We start from the raw sequence: 6198 nt of genomic DNA on the forward strand, positions 1-6198 counted from the left end.
TCACAATGCCAGGTCGAGGAGGATTTTTGGAACTACTGCTTTCTCCTAGCAAACCCTTACTTTTTGCATCATCGGTAGTTATCCGATGTTGGGGGTCCACTGACGCGTTTTTTTTCAGCAGCCTCTGACGTCAATACCTTGGTCTTTCCTTTGACATCCAACATATTTGCTGGAAAAGGGTGTTGATCAATTTTCATCGGCTTCTGGGCCTTGGAAGTACCAAACTTAATTCTCCCAGATTCAATAGCCGATTGTAACTGTTGCCTGAATACCTTGCACTCATTTGTACTGTGTGAAGTTGCATTGTGCCATTTGCAGTACAAGATCTTCTTCAACTCTTCTGCCGATGGGATCACATGATTAGGTGACAGCTTAATTTGGCCCTCTTGAAGCAGAAGATCAAATATTTTATCGGCCTTGGTGATATCAAAGGTAAACTTTTCTGGCTCTTTTTGACCAAAGGGACATGATATCGGCTTTTTATTCCTAACCCACTCAGCTAAGCCGATAACTGGTTCTTCATCAGAGTCAGAATCTCCTACTTCTTCAACAAATGATACCTTTTTACTCCAATTCTTTTTAGGTTCAAAAACCCTAGTATCTTGATCAGAGATCCTTTGCACAAGATGACTGAGGCTTTCAAACTCCTGAGAAGCATATCTGTCTTTAAGATGTGGCAATAACCCTTGGAAAGCCAGATCGGCAAGCTGCCGATCATCCAGCACAAGGCTGTAGCACTTATTTTTTACATCTCGTAGCCTTTGTACAAAGCTTTCTACCGATTCATCATTACGCTGTCTCAATTTTACTAAATCGGTAAGCTTCTTTTCATGGATTCCAGCAAAGAAATACTTATGGAATTGTTTTTCTAGATCAACCCAAGTAATAATAGAATTTGGTGGTAATGAAATGAACCATGTAAATGCTGATCCAGACAAAGATGATGAAAATAATCGAACTCTTAATTCATCCCTGTTAGCTGCCTCTCCACATTGAATAATGAAGCGATTGACATGTTCCATTGTTGATGTATCATCTTGCCCAGAGAATTTAGTGAAATCCGGTACCTTGTACCGATTTGGGAGAGGAATTAAATCGTATGCAGGAGGGTATGGAGTCCGATAAGAATAAGTATTGACCTTGGGCTTTATCCCAAACTGATCCTTCATAATTTCTGCTATCTTATCGGCCCAAAAAGCATCAGCCTCCTGCTGACGAACTGGCTGAATTTCTACCGGAGGTGCCTGCTGACATCCCTCCACATATCTTTGTGGCCCACGATCTCCAGCAATCGGCATATTTGCCGTTACTTGTGGTCCATTAGCCTGTTGGAAAGGATTCATCGGCTAGGCTGCCGATGCTTGATTCTGGAAACCAGCTTGCATATGACCTTGTTGAATCCCTGCAACCTGCTGATTTTGCTGAACTGTATGTTGAACAGGTAACTGTCCTGACCAATCATTATTAGAACTCATCGGTACAAAACTTACCGATGGCTGGTAATTTGCTGATATTGTTGGATAATTATAACCGGTTTGAGGCATGAACTGAACCCCAGTTTGACTCATAGCAGGGGCTTTCTGTTGCATCGGCAGTAAGGTTGCCGATGGACTTGAATTGAATGTTTGAACCATAGGCATCTGGAAACCTCCTGGAGTTGGTTGCACGGAAGTAGCTGCGACATATTGAGGCACTTGAGCCATCGGCGAAACGACCGATGGTATAGGCGCTCTTCCTACTGCATCAAACCCTTGAGGTAATCTAGGATTGAAAGCAGATGACTCCGGAGGCATGCCATATCCCCACCAATTAGTAGGAATCTGGCTATTCTGAGACACAGGGCCTGACATAGCTGATGCCGATAGATCTGTATTAAGCTGAATTCGCCCTCCTGGTAGTACCTGATCTGATCGTATCGGTGTAGATTGAATATTAGGTGAGACTGCCGATACTGGAGGGGAAGTAACTTCTGTACCCACAACGGCCGAAGGAGCCGATGGAGTTTTGACAGATGTCGGCTCTGGTTGATGATAGGCAGGCCCAACGTAATGTGGTGCCGCTTGTCCCTCTTTGAGAGTTCGAACCACAGCATTATGAACAGTATTGGACAGCACATTGGAATGATTAATCAAAGCATGATTTACTGCAGAATTAACCATCTCTTGAAGTTTACCAGGATTGGAGTCAAAGGTAACCTGCCGAGGCAACGGCAAATCTTGCTTCTGGATGACTTGTCCACTCTTGTTCAAGCTAAACGATCTCAGACAAAGCTGCTTGTATTCTTCTACAGCCTTTTCCATAGCCTGCCTCTGTTCTTCCTTGAGATCTTCTTCTGATACTGCGATAATGTTCCCTGAATCGATCTCGGGATTGAACATATTGATTGATTGGTCCCACCGAGCGTGCCAAAAGATGTGTTGATGCAAAAGTGGATCTGCAAACACAAAGGGCTAATACCCGAATCGATATCCGAAGCGTGCCAGTCGATTTGACCTGCTAATCGACAAGGATGAAGATACGAACACTTTGGTCCTGACAACAGCGATACGCCCGGAAGTCACGGCCAAGAGGTGCTCACGCGGAACTCGAGAATCGCCGAAGGTCGCACTGAAGCGATGCAGCTCGCCGAATCAATGAGAACTCGTAAAAGAAAAATATGCAAATTGACGAAGTCGCCGAAAAGTAAGTAGATGCAAATAGGAGTAAAAATTGGTTTTGATATTGATTGAGATCTATCTTATTACATTGCCCCTCACTCCATATTTATACCCTGATCTAAAGAGACACAACCGAACACAACTAGGACACCAAGCCCATATCTAAGGAAACGCGTGACTTTTACATGAACCATACTCTAACAAATATAGAAAAGGAAATTAACTCCTATCTATTTCCCTGTCCGCCTCAATTACGATGAAAATCTCGCCATCTTCCTTCCCATCGGCATAACCCCTGTTTCATCGGCAGTAGTCCTCAAGTCTTCCTTCATCGGCATACTCACTGCTGCATCGGCAGTAACCTTCAAGCCTTCCTTCATCGGCATACTCACTGCTGCATCGGCAGTAACCTTCAAGCCTTCCTTCATCAGCACCGACAATAACACCTCCAACCTCATCGGCAACGCCCGAGTCCAAATCAACCTTTCCATCGACCATCACCAGCTATCGGCAACCACCTTTACAAGCTGGCTTTCATCGGCTATCAAAGTATTCAATAACTTTCCCCTTGCCGATTAGCCCACTCTGACTATTTTGATACGTGCAAAAAACGGTGTCAACAATATTTAAAGAAATATTACCCTAGTATCTGGATGGATGCATAAAAGTATAAGTGCCGATAACAGTCCTATCGGCTAGAATTATACAAGGATGTCAATGTCTCATAAAGTGCCGATGCAATAGATAAGATTTACAAGTTTAACAAGGATTGGATAGCCAATATCGCACGCAGGCGAATCTGGTCGGCTTCCTTCATTTCTTTAATGTCTTCATCGGCAGCACCCTCCATAGGCTTGAGTTTTTTCTTCATGGCCAAGGCTTTGCGAGCCTGGATGTCTCTTTCTTGCTGAAGGGCCTTGATGGCATTGGGTAGCTGGCTTTCTTCTTGTTGGGCATGAGTTAAGGCTGCCTCGACTTCTTTCAATTCAGCCAATATAGCCATCCTCTTTGCCGATAAATCTAAGATTTTCTGCTTAAGTTCAGCGCCCGAAGTCTGCAAGTTGCCGATGCCCTTGTGCTTCTCATTGGCAATCTGTTTTAGTTGTAGCATCTCTTCTTTGAGTTGAGCCTGAGCTGCTCTATCGGCAATGCGTTGAGCAGCCCGTTGATATTGCAGTTGGCGGCTTTCTAAATGGGCTGCTGGGAAGAGTACTTCTTCAACATCGGCAAGGACCTGACCACAGATTGTTTTGAAAATTGCCTTTGCGGGGTCCGAGTCATCTACCAGTTGGGCGGTATCCTGCTGTAACAAGTTCAGGAGAGCTTCCAGCTTGGACTTAATTTCTGCCGATATTGTTCCCAGTGCATGGGAAGAACTTGTTTCCTCTCCATCATCGTCAGAAACGTCAATGGCAAAGGAAAATAGGCTATTTGGGGAGTCTTGTTCCTGAGAAAAAGAAAAAGAGGTCAGTTAAGGATAAGTATGAATATTATAAATCGACTAGGTCAATCGGCTTACCTGTTTCAAGGCAATTTCCTGTACTTGGCTGGAGGAAGTAGCCTGGAGTATGCCGTGTGGAGGATCGGCTGAGCTTGCCGATGGGATATCCTCTGTGGCCTCATCGGTGGTTGGCCCTTGGGGTATGATGACCGATGGTATGTCCTGTACAGGAGGATTAACTGCTTGCTCAGTTGCATCGACTAATTTTGGCCGGCTTGCAGACATTGGGGCAGATGTGGGGATCGGCATGGACTTCTGTCGTTTTGGCTGTGCCTCGGCATCTGTTAAGGCTTTGCGCTTTGCTTGGGCCTCAGCAACGGTTGGCTGGGGGGCATCGGCACTTGTTGGTTGTGGAGCTTGAACATCTGGTACGCTTGTCGATGTACCCATTTGTTGCTGCAAAACAAGTGTAAGGTATGATATTTAACAGATAAAATGTAAAATCAAAGGAATACCTCTGAAGGTTTGTCAGAGGTAGTGGTGCTTGATGTCGGAGGAATTGCCGATGACGATCCAGCAGCAACTCTTACACCCTGATGATTAATGTTAATATACAGTTTGTGATCGGCATGAGTAGAAATAAACAGGGTTGTTACCTTGAATGCCTTGATCAGGGTTGTAGCAGCAGCCAATGGAGTGGCCCTAGCTGTAGCCAATTTGGACTTGGAGGTGATGGTCTTGGCACGGGTCTTCTGGTGAGTCAAAGCAGCTAAGGTGGGGGCGTTGTAGCCGATCAGTGATATCGGGGAAACAGGCTGAAGATCGAAGGGTTTCCCACTTTTGCTCATAGATGGTGCTGGGTTGTTAACCTGTCACGAGAAAGTTAGTTACCGATATATGAAAGGAAAAAGCAGAAGGGAGTTAAAAGAAACTTACTGCGTCATCGGGGATGACGTATTCAGGGTCGATCATGTGCCGATATGTGTGAGCAGATGTTGCAAACAGTTGTTCCCTCCACTCTTGCCACCATTGCTTATATGATTTGGTGATGAAAGATGTTGGTGTCCAGATGGATATATCGACATCTGTAGTATCGGCATCGGGGGAGAGTCACACTACCCTACTCCAATCTGTTCCGCAGGTGATTGTTTCTCTGGGTTTGATCACATCGGCAAGACAAAGTTTGATTGGCAGTTGCCTAAAAGCCAATTGACGGGATACTGCCGATGGATTGTAAAATTCATACGTGATATTGGTGTTTTTCCCGCTACCGAATGTGTTTACTAGGATTGCTCTGGGAGTAATAATGGCCATCATGAGTTCATTATCCTGATTCAAAGTGTCATCGGCAAAGTTGAAAAGAAGGGGAATCTGTTTTCTTCGTCAATATAAGGTACCCAGGCCCTATGATCACGAGAAAGACCATTGTAGAAGCTTTGGATAGAATGGAGAAATGGTCAGAGCCGGCCAGCGGCCTAGCTATTTTGCGGCCTGTTTGCCGAGTGTCGGCCCGATACAACACTGGGCAACGTTTTTAAAAAAATCCCATCAGTTTGCCGAGTGTCGGCCTATGGCGCACTCGGTAAACTACTTAAAAAAACCTAAACGCCTAAATGCCGAGTGCCGTGACGATTGGGTACTCGGCAAACATTTTTAAAAAAAAGTGCCCTCCTGTTTTCCCTATTTTAAAAAATCCCTGTTCTCCCTTAACAAGAAATTTTAAAAAAAGTTTATTACATTATTGCCGAGTGCCACCTATGCAGCACTCGGCAAACTTATTTCTATATTTCATGCTCCCTATTCTTTCCTCTACTTAATTACTTTCCTCTATTTCATGTTTCACTAATTTCATGAAATGAACTTGCATTACACTTTGTTAGGTGCACTCACAAATGTATATTTCAAGCTTGTACAAAAATTGGACTATTATTTCATGTGTTTGTATATCACGCATCTAAAATTCAATAATTGCGACGAAAGAATTAAAATTACGAAATGGCTCTGAAAAATTGCCAAAAATTAACAAGAAGTGATCTTTGTTCTCTATTGTATATACAAAAAAATTTTGAAGTGAAACTCCAAATCGACATTCAAATTGTC

Source organism: Miscanthus floridulus, chromosome 14, assembly GCF_019320115.1.
Source record: "Miscanthus floridulus cultivar M001 chromosome 14, ASM1932011v1, whole genome shotgun sequence".
In the NCBI taxonomy this organism is placed as follows: Eukaryota; Viridiplantae; Streptophyta; class Magnoliopsida; order Poales; family Poaceae; genus Miscanthus; species Miscanthus floridulus.